Raw genomic sequence first — 17,044 nt, forward strand, 5'->3', positions numbered from 1 at the left:
AAAAACAAAGGGAATGATCCAGTTAATTGAAAAAACCAGCTACTTCTATCTAATAAATCAAATATGAGTGCACTAATTTTTCAACTATCTCAGATGTCAAAGGCTTGTTATGTCTGTGTTCACAAGAGATACTGGTCTGTAGTTTTTTTTTCTACTTTTAGTTTAATGATAATACAGCAAGAAGGTATTGCCTAACCTAATAGAATGAGCTACGGAGTACTCCCTGTGTTTCTATCTTCTGAAAAAGAGTTTGGAAAACTGGTATAATTTCTTTCTTAAATGTTTGGTAGAACTTACCACTGAACCCATCTTGGCCTGGTCCTTTTTGCTCTGGAAAAATATTAATTATTGATTCAATTTCTTTAATAGATATAGACCTATTCAGGTTATCTTTTTCTACTTGTGTGAGTCTTAATAGTTGTGTCTTTAACGTTTTTGTCTATTTCAATTAGATAAACAAGTCAGTGGACATAGAGTTGTTTATGATATGTCTTTATTATCTTTTTATTCTCCATGGGGTCTGTAATGATGTCTCCCTCTTTCATTTCTGATATTACTCAATTGTGTCCTTTTTTTTTTTTTTTTTTTTTTGTTACTCTGCCTAAAGATCTACAGATTTGGGGACCTGGGTGGCTCAGTCGGTTAAGCCTCTGACTCTTGATCTCAGCTTAGGTCATGATCTCACGGTTTGTGCGTTCAAGCCCCTGTGTAGTGTCTGGCTCTACACTGACAGCACAGTGTCTGCTTGCAATTCTTTCTCTCCCTCTATCTGCCCCTTCCCCATTTGCACTATCTCTTTCTCTCTCTCTCTCTCTCTCAAAATTAATAAACTTAAAAAAAAAAGACTTACAGTTTTTTGATCTTTTAAAAAATTTTTTAAATGCTTTATTTCTGAGGGACAGAGAGACAGCGTGAGCAAGGAAGGGTCAGAGAGAGAGAGAGACACAGAATCTGAAGCAGGCTTCAGGCTCTGAGCTAGCTGCCAGCACAGAGCCCGAAGCGGGGCTCGAACCCACAAAGGCAAGATCATGACCTGAGCCAAAGTCGGATGCTTAACCAACTGAACCACCCAGGCACCCCATGTTGATCTTTTTTTAAAGACAAAGATTTGAACTCACTCTTTTTTTCCTATTGATTTCTTTTTATCAGTTTTATTTATACCTGCTCTAATTCTTATTATTCCTTTTTTCTGCTTACCTTGGATTTAATCTGCTCTTCTTTTTCTAATTTCTTAAAGTAGAATCATTATCTATTATGTCTTTTTTCTAACATATGCATATGATGGTATAGTTTTCCTTTTCCTGCATCCCACAAATTTTGCTAAATTTGATTTTCATTTTCATTTAGTTTACAGTATTTTAAAATTTCTCTTGAGGTCATGTCAAAGAAGTGTAATTTAGAAGTGTGTTGTTTAATCTCCACATATGTTTGGATTTTCCATTTAACTTTTGTTACTGATTTGTAGTTTAATTGCATTGTGGTCTGAGAGCAGACATGGTATAATTTCTATTGTTTTAAATTTGTTAAGATGTGTTTTTTATGGCTTAGACCTTAGTCTATCTTTATTATTCCACATGAGAATGAAAAAAGAAATGTATCCTACTGTTTTTGGATAGTTTCCAGTATATGTGCTGCCGAAACAAACACTGGATAAAGTAGATATAAATGTCAGTTATATCCAGTTATGATTGTGTTGTTGAGTTCAAGTATGTCCTCACTGTATTTCTGCCTGGTGGATCTGTCCATCTCTGAGAGGGTGGTATTGTAGTCTCCAAATATGATAGTGGACTTATCTATGTATCCTTGCAATTCTATAAGTTTTGGACTCATGTGGTTTCATGCTCGTGAGTTTCTTGTAGACAAATACAGTTGGATCTTTTCTTGGATCCATTCTGATAACCTCTTAATTGGTGCACTTAGATAAATGACATTCAAAGAGATTATCTTTATAGTTTGATTAATATTTTCCATGTTTGTTACTGTTTTATATTTGTTGCCCTTGTTTATTCCTATATTTCTTTTCTACTCTTTCTGCCTCTTGTGGTTTTAAGTGAGCATATTACATGATTCCATCTTCTCTTAGCATGTTTTATTTATATATTTTTTTACTTTTTTTAGTGAATTTTCTCTACAATTCATAGAACACAGTTACATATAATCTAAGTCCACTTTCAGAAGACACTATACCTCTTCACAGGTAGTCGAGTACCTTATAACAGAATAATCTTAATTCCTTTTTCCTGTCACTTTTATCATTACTGCTATTCATTTCATTTTCAAATATATATATATATGCATATATATAATACAAGGGACAAGAGGAAAAATATATATGAATATATATAAAAATAGGTATGTGCATATCATATATATATGCATACATAATTAAGTACATCATTACTCTTTATTATTTTGAACACGCCAATATCTGTTAGGTCAACTAAGAATATGAAAAATAAAAAAGTTTTTGTTTAATCTTTACTTATTCCTTCTTTGAGGTTTTCCTTTCTTTGTGTAGATCCAAGCTTCTGACAGGTTGCAAGGCAGGTCTACTTGTAACAAATTCTTTCACTTTTTGTTTGTCTGATGAAGTCTTTGTTTCTCTTTCACCTTTGAAGGATAATTTTGCAGAGTGTAGAATTGTAGGTTGGTGGTTTTTTATTTTTTGCCTTTATCTAAACACTTTAAATATTTTACTCTCTTCTTGTTTGCATGGTCTCTGAGGAAAAGTCATTTAGTGTTTTTTTTTGTTCCTTTATAGGTAAAGTGTTTTTTCCTCTGGTTTCTTTCAATATTTTTTCTTTATTTTTGATGTCCTTTACTTTCAAAATGATGTGGCTGGATATAGTTTTATTGGAATTTATCATGCTCGGTATTCTCTGAGTTTCCTGGATCTGTGGTTTGTGACTGACATTAATTTGAGGAAATTCTCAGTCATTATTGTTTCCCATATTTCTTTCTTTCTTTTTCTTTCCTTTTCCTCTAATATTCCCATTATGTTTATTTTACACCTTTTCTAGGGGTCTCATGGTCCTTGGATATGCTGTTTGTTTTTTGATTTTGTTTTGCTAGTCTTTATTCCTTTTCCTTTTTGGTTTACAAGAATTGTATTGCTATGTACTTTAGCTCAGAGATTCTTTCCTCAGTTGCATCCTGTCTACTAAAAAGCCTATGAAAAGCATTCTTCATTTCTATTATGGTGTTTTTCATTATTAATATTTCTTTTTATATTTTTTCTCAGTATTTCTATCTTTCTGCTTATATTGAACATGTTATTGCAGGCTGTCTTCTTTATCCATTAGATGTCTCAGCATATTAATCATAGTTTTTAAAAATCCCTCATCTGATAATTCTAACATTACTGCCATATATGGTTCTCATGCTTGCTCTGTGTGTCAAATTGCGTTTTTGCCTTTTGGTATGACTTATAATTAATTTATTTTCTGATAACCAGATGTTATGTATGGGGTAAAAGGAATTGTTGTAAAAAGGCCTTTAGTAATGTGGTGGTGAGGTGTGATGTGGGGAAGGGAAATGTTTTATAATCCTGTGGTTGGATATATATTACTAAAATATAGTAAGCCTAAGCCTGTGGCTTATGAGCTTCATAACCATTTCTCAGGGTTTTTGTTTTTTGTTTTTTTATTTTTTTCCCTTCTCCCTCAGGCAGGACAGGATGGGCAGAGTGGGCTGGAGTTGAGTATTTCCCTTCTCACACATGGAAGTCTAGAACCAGCTGGAGTTTGTCATTTTACTGATCAGTTTGGTTCTGGTAGTATCCTAACAAGTTAGACTCTATTTAACTACTTTCCACTGACATTAGCCTTTCTTACGAACAGAGTTTTCTGGCACATTTAAATTTTTTTTCCCTTTCCCCTACCAGAATCCCAAAGGGATTTTTCTCTAGTTTTCACTTTGGGAATCTGGTTCAGGTCCTGGTGATAAATCTCACAATATTATGGAGGCCCCTATGACTGTGTTCCTCTCTAGTTTTTAACTCTCAACTTGACTGCATGGAGCCTCCATCAATTTTTCATGTCAGCTGAAGTTTTCCAACCTCTGGCCCTGGTCCCCAGGGAAGTTTCTGCACAAACAGTGTCTGCTCCAGTAAGCCTCTGTGTCTGACTTTCCAGTCCTGAAGGCAGTAGTTTGCCTGGTGTCCTCCCCTTTCTTGTGGTTCTAGGAAGAACGGTTGGTTTTTCAGTTTGTTCAGCGTTTCACTTGTTAGGATGGAGTGGCAGCGTCCAAAGTTCTTACATGTGGAACTAGAAGCTAGAAGCCCTCGCCATGCTCCATTTTAAGAAGAATGTCCATCTTTATGTGTGTCTATTAACCATCTATGTGTCTTCTTTGGAAAAATGTCTATTCATGTCTTCTGTCCATTTCTTCACTGGGTTATTTGTTTTTTAGGTGTTGAGTCTGACAAGTTCTTTATAGGTTCTGGATACTAACCTTTTATCGGATATGTTATTTGCAAATATCTTCTCACGTTCTGAAGTTTGCCTTTTAGTTTGTTGATTGTGTCTTTCATCGTCATACACACACACACACACACACACACACACACAATGGAATATTACTTGGCCATCAAAATAATGAAATTTTGCCATTGCAATGATGTCAAGCTAGAGTGTTTTATGCTAAGTGAAATAGGTCAGTCAGAGAAAGACAAATGCCATATGATTTCATTCATATGTGGAATTTAAGAAACAAAACACAAGAAGATAGGGGCAAGAAAAAAAAAAAGAAAGAGGGAGGCACACCACAAAAGACACACTTAGCTATAGAGAACAAATTGAAGGCTTCTGGAGGGGCAGTGGGGGAGGGTGGGCTAAATGGGTGATGGGCATTCAGGAGGCACTTATTGTGATTAGCACTGGTTGCTGTATGTAAGTGATGAATCACTAAATTCTACTCCTAAGGGTAATGTTACACTATATGTTAACTAACTAGAATTTAAATAAAACCTTGAAACATAAAAAGAAAAAGAAACTATAAAAAAATAAAAGTAATGTCCACACTTATCATCAATATATAGCTAAGTTTCTTCACCATTTTGACATAGTTTGTTCACTATTTTGACATATATTTTTTTAATGTTTTTTTTATTTATTTATTTATTTCTAGGAGAGAGATAGAGACAGCGTGAGCAGGGGAGGGTCAGAGAGAGAGGGAGTCACAGACTGAAACAGGCTCCAGACTCTGAGCTGGCAGCACAGAGCCCGACGCGGGGCTCGAACCCACGAACCGCGAGATCATGACCTAAGCGAAAGTCGGACGCTTAACCGACTAAGCCACCCAGGCGCCCCTATTTTGACATATATATATGAACAATTGTTCTTAGTTAAATATAAGACTCAGTGAAGTATGGAGTATTCCACTGAAGACTAAAGGATTTGGGCACCTTATCAAGAAAAAAATTTTTAAAAAAGAATCTATGACTTTCCAACAAAGAATCTGTTTATTAAGATTAAAATCCAGGAGTGGATTTCAACTGGGTGGCTCAGTTGGTTAGGTGTCTAACTCCGGCTCAGGTCATGATCTCATGATTCGTGGGTTCAAGAGCCCTGCATCGGGCTCTGTGTTGATAGCTCAGAGCCTGAAGCCTACTTCAGATTCTGTGTCTCCCTTTCTCTCTGCCCACCCCCACCAACCCTCACACGTGTGATGTCTCTCTCTGACTTCCAAAAATAAACATTAAAAATTTTTAAAAAGGATTGAAATCCATAAGAAAAGTATATTTAAAAAGTAAAGGAGATATTCTTGCTAAGTACCCCGCAAAACAAGTGTCAGCTAATAGTTTTACAATTATAGGCATTACAACAACAGATATTTGATTTTATTTTCAGAACCCTGAAGAATATACTTTTTAAATAACCCTACAGATGAGAAAGCATATTAACCATTTCAATACTTTCTAAGGAATGATGATAGATGATGAAAATTTCAAGGCAGCTTCTTGGTAGTTCTTAAATCCATTTGCAAAACTTTCATTTTCATGCTACAGGAGAGCATACATATGGTAGAAATAGGTTGGATCAAAATTCACAAAAAGTATTAGTGGAATCATTTTCTAAAAGATTTAATGAGTGATGGAGTCTTGCTTTATCTAGAATTTGTTACATAAACTGAATTTTTTGTACAGGTAGAACAAGTCTGGTAACTCTTTCAAGGACCATTTGAATAGTTACAAATGGATGTCATCTGTGCAAATTACAAGCTGTTGTGGAATATGTTTTAGAAAGGGTTTTTGAATTTTACTGTTGGATTGAAGCTTTCTCTTACCAAAAGGCTAGCAGTCTGTTGTACAAAGATTTATGCTGTATCATTCAAGAAACGCTTATCAAGCACTTTCTATATGTTGGACATTGGGCTAAAGAATGTGCATATATAACAATTAGGAAGGAAAATACTTTTTCTGCTCTTACAGAACATATCACTTCATGTGTAGTAACAATTAACCATGATAGACATGCAAAGTAAATGTTAAAATGCTATGCAGACATTTTTCCAAAGATGTATAGATAGCCAATAGACACATGAGTAGATGGTCAACATCTTTCATTCGAAGAAAGTAAAAACATCATTTCAGAGATATCTGCAGTCCTATGTTTATTGCAACATTATTTATAATAGCCAAGATATGGAAGCAACCTTAGTGTCCATTGATAGATACCTGGGTAAAGTATGTGGTACATTAGACAATGGTATATTTTTAGCCACAAAAATGAATGAAATCTTGCCACTTGCAACAACATGGGTGGATCTAGAGGATATCATGATAAGTGAAATAAGTCTGGTATAGAAAGACAAATACCATATGATTTATAAATGCAGAGAACAAACTTGTGGTTGCCAGAGGGAAGGGTAGTTGGAAGACAGGCAAAATAAGTGAAAGAGATTAAGAGGTACAAACTTCCAGTTATAAAATAGATGTCATGGAGATTTAATGTACAGAATAGGAAATACAGTCAATTTAGCATAAGAACTTTGTATGGTGACAGATGGTAATTGGACTTATCATGGGAATCATTTCATAATGTATAAATATATTAAATCACTATCCTGTACATCTGAAACTAATGGGATATTGCAGGTCAATTATACTTCAGTAAAAAATAAATATTATCTTAAAACCATAATAAGATAGAAGGTTTGCCTAAAAAGCTAAGTGCACTACTCAAATTAATAATTCTAGATTTTACTGACAATATTCATGAACAATCGTTCTTAGTTAAACATAAGACTCAATAAAGTATTGAGCATTCCACTGAAGACTAAACATATTGTTTCTTAGGCAGGGATATGCTTCAGAATCACATAGACATAATGGAAAATTTGGAAATGCCTGTGCCTAGTCTTACATCTAGAGATTCTTTTTCTGCAAACATCACTTAAGTTAGTTTCCCAAGTGATTCTGATGCTCACACATACTTAAAAGTATTGTGATACTGAAAATCCTTACTAGAAAGGCAAGTAGTCGATATGCTTACACAATAGCAATTATTTGATGGAAATTAAGACAAAAGTAGACATGGAGTTATTAATCACTACATTAATTGGTAAGAAGAGATTAAGCAGCACTAAGTGCCCCAAATGAAAGATGTTTTTGATTGGTTAGTGGTGCTTCTCAGTGTGAAACTTTAGAAGTGGTTGATGCCTGAGATCAGCAAACTGGTAGAACGAAGAGTAAGGTACTTCGCCTTGTTCCATGGATTTGGATAATTTGAGAAAATGACTGAAGGATTCTGTAGGCAGACATAATTTCCCAAAGGTTAATAGGTGATAGGTAATAGGTGAAAGGTAATAGATGATACTAACTGGTGTATTTGTATTGTTTCACCTTGTTTATAAAGATTCTGGAAAAGAAAAGAAAGGAGTGACCGCTAAGAATCTATGACCACCTGAAAAAAATGCTAGGAAGCAAATTATTCCCAAGATAAATCTTACTAATCTTACCATCTAATCAGGAACTTCGAAGTAGCAAATTCTTATCAAATGGTCTGATCCAACTGAAAATTTTACTTGAGGTTTGTGCTTAATTCTTTTTAAGTTAACAAGTAGGAACAAAATATATTGACTAAATAATGCACTTACATTAACTATATATAGTTATTTATGTCTTTATAAATTATGGTAGAATAAGACCCTTCTTTAAAGTTTCATATACTTTTGAATGTTAAATTTAATAACATTGCTGCTTTCTAAAGTTAGACACATTTCTAAAGGAGTTTGTCCTTGTGAATGTGACAATTTGATTTCTGTTGTTATTAGAAATGCAGATGGTGTGGGGTCTGAGAGCCTAAAACCTTCTTCTTTCTGTTTTGACTAGAAATAATAAATTAATCCTAATTAGTACACAAAATATGTTTCAGGCTGTAAGACAAATGCATTATGTTTACTAGGTTAATTATATTATTACCAAGGAAACCACAGAGCTTAGTGTAGAAAATCTATTCAAAGTGAATTAGTGAAGGAAATAAAGCAGTCAAAAGAAGATTCGGATTTAGACTGGAAGAATGTTTGTGTTCAATATGTGTATTTCTGAAGGACAGCAGCTCATTCGTTTAGTTAGGTGCATATAAAATGTATAAATGCTTGCAAATACTTGACCTCAAGGTTTTTGTTTTATATCTTGCACATCTGCCCACTCTATTAGTTCTTTTGTCTGTTTCTTTTGTGACACCATTAGAGGGGAAGCAAATAAAGAAAGACAGGTTTTCAGAGAGCTCTTATGTCTAATTCTTTAAAAATTATTTAAAAAGAGGAACCCATGCCATTGCTACTTTTCCATATTAAACCTTAATTAGCATGTGTCTTCACTAATTTTTCTTTTCACATCAAATTTTAAAAGAAGAGGTGAATAAAAGTCCATATTTGGAAAAGTAGAGGAAATGAGAATGCAGAACAAGTATTTAGATTTGAGTCTAGAGATTTGGTAAAAAATTTGGTGAGGAGAGGAAAACTCAAACCATCAGTGGGCAGCTTGAGGAAAGCTCCAAGATACTCCCTACACAGAGGGAAAGGACCTCAAAGGAAGAAAGAAAACTCTTCTGTATCTACAAACCCTCACATATTCTCCACATATTGCCATTGAGATCGTTTACTTTTTGGTCTAGCTCTGCATATTCCTGAGATGAAACTCAGGTCATTGATCTACAAGTTGAGTTTATCAGGGCTTTTCTTTGTATGAGATATGCTGTGTGAGAAATATGCAATCCATATATATGAAGAAGTTTTATTTTTATTCCTTTTATCTAAGACACTCACCCCTCCACCATAATAATATATTTTTCAGGCTAGTTTTGCTGATCATGAAATAAAGTTCCTAAGTAGTTATTTTTAATTTTAAAATTCTATATAAGCCTAAACACTAAACAAACAAACAATTGAGAGGAAGAAAGGGTTGATTAGTAAATGAACCTTTGATTACACTAGCCTTTTCTACTGATGATTCTTTTATTTATATATTTTGCAGATGGCCTATGGAAGTTTTACAGAATTAGTTTTTTCATGGGGACCGTGAGGTCAAAACTACTTTTATAATAATAGTAAAATGTTATCTAATTTTTTTCATGGTATTGACATTTTTACTGATGGTACAGAAGTTAATGGTGAGCAAAACTGCAGATAGCTTGGCCCAGAATCAAAGCATCTGCATGAAAATGGACCAGTAGTTCTTGCTTACTTTACTCTCATGCACTCATAGTTCAAAAATTAAAAATACATGGATAGTTTCACTTAAAGTGTCCTTAACAGAGCAGGGAATTTTATTAATTTCATTAAGTCTTTAACCTTGAGTATAGCACTCTTTAATATTCTGTGTGACGAAGTAGGTAATATAACAGTTCTCTTGGTTAGCAAGGTAGAATGGTTGTCTCAAAAAAAAATCATTTGTGAAATTGTTTGAGATGTGAGCTGACATAGCAGCTTCTTTTAAAAATGAGGTACCACATTTAGATAAATACACAGCAGATCGGGTATTAGGCAGACATTTTAAGACGTTCATTTAACTTAGAAACTTAGAATTTTGGAAAACCATCCACTATCACTAGCTTGGAAGTTTTCCAATACTTGAAAATTTTTCTGATATCTGTGGTAGTATTAACAAATGTGATTTTTTGAAACATGAAATCATTTGAGCAATCTTTATAACTTAGTGAACCAACATATATTAAATGACAAATGCATGACATAAAATCATGCATGGATAAAATATCCATTTAAGGTGCAAGTGCAAGATTGACCAATGGATTTCATTGTAGTAAAGTATGAAAAGTGTTTTGATATTTTTTTAGGTCCTACACTGCAACTAATATATAAAGAATAATACTTACCAGATTTTGTTATAATATCACAGAAGAATATTCAAAGTTATCTGAAAATGTTATTACTCATTGCTTCCTTTCCCAACTACATGTATTTATAAGATTGGATTTTCAAATATTTCACACAAGATATTTCAACAGATTGAATGAGAAATATAAGAACTCCAATTTCTTCCAATAAGCCAGAAAATAAAGAAATTTGCAAATATTTAAAAAACGTCACTCTCCCAATTTTTTTGAAACTGATTTTTTAAAAATTAATGTTTATTTATTTTTGAGAGACAGAGTGTGAGCAGGGGAGGGTCAGAGGGAGAGGGAGACACAGAATCTGAAACAGGCTCCAGGTTCTGAGCTGGCTGTCAGCACAGAGCCCTACACGGATCTCAAACTCACGAACCATGAAATCATAACCTGAGCCAAAGTTGGATGCTTAACCAACTGAGCCACCCAGGTGTCCCTCTGTTAAACTGTTTTAAAAGCATATCTCAGATATTATGGCAATATCAGGAAAGACTTCAGTCTTTATATTATATTATATATATGTATATATAGCTGGGAAAAAGTATATATACACACAAATACATACATCATATTCATATACTTGTATTTATGTCATTATCACACTTAATAAAGTTAATATTCCCTTAACATTACCCAACATAGGCTATATTAAAATATTCCCTATTGTTGCAGAAACATACGATTGTAGATTATAGTTGTTTTGTCAAGTTAAAATCTAGTTAGAGGTTACGATCTTCTCATTTATGTTATGTCTCCTTTTAAACTCTGTGCCATCTCCTCACTCCCTCCTCTCCCATGTTGCCTATGATTAGAATGTTGGAGAAATCAGCTTCTTTGCTCTGTTGGAGAAACCAGCTCTCCTGGCCAATAGAATGTTTCAATTTCCACGTTTGGCTGATTGCTTCATTTGATGTTAATAACTTTTCTCTATTCCCTATAAGCTGATAGTTAGATATAGAAGTGTGACTAGACTCAGACACATTATTTAGCAAGAACGCTTCCTAGATGGATGTTTTCGACTTTCTTTTGAAGTACCTCTTAAAACACAAAGTGTCTTGTTTCATTTTTAATGAATGGTAATCAGTGGATATAGGTGGGGTCAGCCTGATTTCTCCTCTACAAAGTTCTTCATTAACACTCACTTAATAGCTTTAGAATCCATTTAATAATTGTTTCTTAGATTCATTATTTCACTTTGGGTGATTTTCTTATTCTGTCATTCTGTCTGCATTTTTGAAGCTGAATATTTTCTATAAAGAACAATTTTCCTTGTTTACTATTGGTTATTTTGAAATATAGGTTATTCACAAATTACAGAATAAATGCTTAGTCATTTTCCTTTACTAATTCCAAAGTAATGAGTTGGTGCCCCAGTAACTAGCATTATTGGCCAACGACTCTTTTTATCATTAAAACACAGAATTTCTATATAATGTGTGTTGATCAATTGCAGTGAATGTCTTTTTCTGATGATCAAATTACACCAAGCTCACTTAATGCGAGCCCCTCCAAGTTGGCTCCTGTGTTGTGTCACGACTTCATTTAGTGATATGAAAACTTCCCTTTTTTTCTGACAAAACAAGATGATATAAGCTCCTCTTGTATATTTCTTGCCACTAATATGGACATATTCATTTCTGCAAGGAGACTTGTTTCTTTCCATTGGAAATAGTAATAGACACTAAACTATGTGCAATTCCACTTCATTTTTAATTTCTCATATTAGTCTAACCAATTTACATTAATAATTAAATGTGTACTAAGAAAATCCCACCATATATTTTCCAGAATGAATAAATATGGCTCACATATTTTGGTCATTGGTGGAATTTGGAGGAAGGCATTGGATTGCTTAATGTTCATTTTTTCTTCAGGAACTCTAATAATTATGAATTGATCACAAATTTGAATTATATAATGTCTTTTAGTTGCCTAACACAAACTCATTTAATTCTCCTAATATCCCATAGAAAACCCAGAAAGGATAAAGTATATTTTAAAATTGGCAACTAGTTTCATATTATGGTATTAATAATATGACCACACTAAAACTTGTTCTACTTATAGATTCTTTCAGATTTAAATCTCTGAGTGCCTTAACAGTCCTATATAGGACAACTGGAGTTTTCTAAGTATCTAGGATAATGAAGATGAATAATATAGGCCCTTGAAATTTCCAGAATTTGAGCTCACATATAGTTTAGATTTTCCATCTGATTAAAGTAATCAAATAATTTATAAACTCCCTTTGACGTTTCCTAAGATACGGAAGATGTGCAGTTCAGTGCTTTACCGTTTTGATATTTTTTTGAACTGTTTTAACCCTTCTTTCAAATGAAATACTACCCATAATCCCAATATTGGCAAAGATATAAGAATAAAACATGCCTAACTGCTCTGTTTGAAGCAGAAATGGGTGGCGGATAAAGGTAAGAGTGAAGCTCTAACTGTAGTCTGAGAGCAATTAATTTCTGTCTGTTACTGGCAGTGTGCTACCTACACTGCAGCATCAATATTCCCTGAGAAATGCAGAATCTCCAGCCCTGCCCTGTGCCCAATGAGTTAGAGACCCAGGGAGTACAGCCCAGCTGTCCCCATTTTAACATATCCTGGGGCACTCTAAACTTGGAGAACCACTGACATGTAACACGCCATGCTTTCCAAAGTGCACCTTCCTGTATCCACTGCACGTGTCTTTATAATACCTATAGGGACAGTTCAAAACCTGTTTTATAGTTGAGAAACCTGAGAGACTCAAGTAGATCTGCAACCAACATTCTGATCTACTTACCATTTTTTAAGTGTATTTATTTATTTTGTGTGTGAGAGAAAGAGAGAGAGAGAGGAAGAAAGAAAATGAGAGAGAGAGAGAGAGCCAGCGCAGAGGAGAAAGAATTCCAAGCAGGTTCTGTGCTGTCAGCCTGGAGCCTGAGGCAGGGGTTGGATATCAGTAAACAAGAGATCATGACCTCAGCTGGAAGAGTGGGACGCTTAACCAACAGAGCCACCCAGCACCCTTGATACTCATAATCTTTGAGATGGAACACATTTTACTTTGAGATTTTGCCACATGAAAGGTTCATGGAAATTCTATATTTCAGATGCTTGGACATATGTTCAAGTGATACTTGGCAATTATGTAATAAGCAAGAAATTCTTTCCCTGGGAAACAGTAAACTGAATGCAGAAGAGACATTTACCTTGTGAATCTGCAGGAGCATCTTTTGAAATCAGATACAGACTCTCCAGTCAGGGACAGCACTGTGCTGGGCACATGCATCAAGTTAGCTCCTATAATTTCCGACCCCCCCCCTCAATTTTTTAAAAAGTAATCAGCTGCTCAGGCACTTGGCCACAGGTAAGATGCCTCTATTTTAAGTGACTTTCATTCTTGAGGTATCCTGGACTATAAGAAACACTTCAGTTGCTCCTTGTAAGACATGCAAGAGATTGAATTTAATGATACGAGTTTGTTTCCTCTTTACAAGAGACAAACTGCTGGATTTGTTCAGGTCTCTTGAGCAGCTGAAGCAGTTTGGCCACAGCAACCAGCGGCAGTGGGAAAGGTGTCATGTGCGGTGAGAGGGAGATTTGATACCCAAGGAAATGAAAAAAATATTAGAGCTGTTATTATCTGTACTTACAATAGAACTACTGCATGGCAGATAACAGCATTCGAAGTTCTCTTTTTTATTTATCTTACATTACATCTCCTCAACAAAACCAACGTGTAGACAACTGAGGCTTGTTCTAATAACAAAATTGTTGCCTGAAATGAAATTCTTGACATACCAATCATTCTCTGTAGCCAAATCTTTTTTTTTATATAAAACATGTTTGGAGAGTACTTTAATGAATGTTTTGCACTTAGTCATCCACTTTATTTTCTTTGCTAGGAGATTCTCCAGTAGCCACAAAAGAACAAAGCTTTCCTAGGTGGCATATTTCCTGGCATGTTATTAGCAAAAGGTCTTCCCAGAGAGTTAAGGAGAAAGAAGCTGACAATGACTGGGGGCAAACATGACTTTTTCTCTACAATTAAAAAGAACAAATGAATGGGGCACCTGGGTGGCTCAGTCAGTTAAGCGTCTGAGTTCAGCTCAGGTTATGATCTTGCAGTCTGTGAGTTCGAGCCCCGCATTGAGCTCTATGCTGACAGCTCAGAGCCTGGAGCTGCTTCGCATTCTGTATGTATCTCCACCTCTGTCTGCCCCTCCCTTGCTTGCACTCTGTCTCTCTCTCTCTCTCAATAATAAATACACATTAAAAAATTTTTAAAAATTGAGAAATTTTGGGATTGCTCTTTTTGACGCTGCCCCTGACTTTTTGAGTTAGAATGTTCTGGGTCTGAGAAAGATCTGACATTAGGGAGGTAAGATCTCCACTAAAGGACAGGCTCTGTGAGGGCAAGAGTGACATGTGCCTTGCTCACTCTTGTGCTCGGCATGGCCTGAAGCAGCTTATTTGTTGTTGAGATGAAGGCACACATGGTGGACGAAGGCTGTGAAGAAGTGTCACTGAGATTGGAAAGCGTAACCCCCAAATGAACGTTAATGGTGTCGCAAGGGTTCGGGTTTGGACCTGCTGCTTCGCTTAGTAGTTGCTGTTCAGCTGTTCCCACTGGAATCTTAGAAGTAGCTAGAAATATTGCTGGAAAAGTCATCAGAATAACTGAAGCAGTGCTTCTCAAAGTATCTGTGGTGAAGGATCAGTTTTGTTTTGTTTGCATTCCATTGTGGGCCAATACTCCTTAGAAGATGTAAAAAAAAAAGTGAATTAAAAGAATAAGTGAAATGGGAGGAGAGGATGTATATATATATACACAAGTCCATTTTCAAGATTTTGTTTCTGCAACCTTAAATCACTTTGTAAGATTGCTTTTACAGGGTCTCTAAGCATCTTGTCACTGCTGTACTTCTCTGTTGCAACCTGATAGCAAGTTTCCTGGAGGGCACCACATGTAGACCACACACTGAGCGGTGCTGCCCTAATGAGCACCACGAGTAGCCTGTTATCAGAAAGGGTATGGAGTGATCTGGGAACTCTCAGGAGATTGGCCAGTCCAGCAGAGAACTACAGAGCCGGGAGCTGTGTGGTGCATCTCAGCTCTGAATGCCAACCCTGCTCTCTGAAAAAAAGCAATCATTTTTCAGCAATATTATTTGTCATAAAATAATATCCAATAAACTTCAGACAAAATTGATACAAAGGCAACCAACTATCTTGTTCTTTCACCTCTCCCCGTGCTCTGCCAAAGGAAATGACTGTGGTTTGAATGAGGAGTGAAGGTAAACCAAGAACTTGTTCACTAGATACTTCATTTTACTTCACTTAGTTTTGTTTTTTTTAAATTTTTAAATGTTTATTTTTGAGAGAGAGAAAGACAGAGAGCATGAGCAGGGGAGGGGTAGAGAGAGAGGGAGACACAAATCCAAAGCAGGTTCCAGGCTCTGAGCTGTCAGCACAGAGCCCGTTGCGGGCCTTGAGCTCACTAGCTGTGAGATCATGATCTCAGCAGGAGTCGGACACTTAACTGATAGAGCCACCCAGTTGCCCCTTTTTTCCTTCACTTAGAATATAGATTCTACAAAGTCAGATGCATTGATTGTTTTAATCAGATCTGCCAGGGGTTTTATACTGACAGATTTTTTTGACCCATTTTAATTTGTTTATGAACTATGTTGCTTTATACTAGTTTTATACTTTTAATGCTTATTTTAAAATGTAATTATTTCCTTATTGTGATTGGACATAATTTTTTGCTGATTATAGGTCAAGTTCCTAAAATTGAAATTTTTATCAAATGTATTTTAGTGTTTAAATTTCTTCTTTATATAATTTTGTTATACTCAAGAGTTTTGATATATTGTACTTTTGTTTTATTTCAGGCCTACATATTTTGCAATTTCCAACTTCCACCTTAGGTTATGAATTATTTAAAAGTGAATTATTTTAGCTTCCAGAGATATTTTAGCCAACATTTTGTTTTTAAGTTCTAATTTCACTGATTGTGGTCAGTGAACATAAACACTACCATACTGATTTAAAAGAGATTGTTAAGATTTCCTTGGAGGTTTTAAGAAATGTATAGTGCATGTTGTATATCATAGTTATTTATTTTTATTAATATGATATGTTTCTCTGAGTTCCTGTTAATAACTTTTCCTTCAAATTATATTTTATCCAATGCAGCTAAATTTTGGTTAGTATTGGGACAATATAACTAATCCACTCTTTATTTTCATCAGCTTTATATTATTTTATTTTAGTTGCAATCCTTATAATCTAAAAGTTACATTTTAAAAACCTAAGCTGAGAATTTTCCAGTAACAAATATTATATGATTCACTATACATATGGTTTAGGTAAAAAATTAACTCATTCCCTATACATTTTACATCCTCCTAAACAAGAGAAAAAAGGAAATTTGACTTGATATCCGCAGGGTCACACCTGGGAACTACGTCAAAACTGATCTTGCCTCTTCTGAAAAAGGATATTGAGGGGGAAGAGAAAAAAGAATAGGGAAAAGAGATGAGAGAATTCTAGAGTTTAAACAACCTAAAAAGGCATGAAGAGTCAGGGTGGAAAACAAAGATCTGAGACAGCTGACTAGCTCATTGTGCACATTGGTAGGAAATAAATAACATCTATTGCCATTTTGTTAGTGAATTCTGTGTTCAATTTGTTATTAG

This window comes from Hyaena hyaena, unplaced genomic scaffold, assembly GCF_003009895.1.
Source record: "Hyaena hyaena isolate Hyena2069 unplaced genomic scaffold, ASM300989v1 scaffold_742, whole genome shotgun sequence".
Lineage (NCBI taxonomy): Eukaryota > Metazoa > Chordata > Mammalia > Carnivora > Hyaenidae > Hyaena > Hyaena hyaena.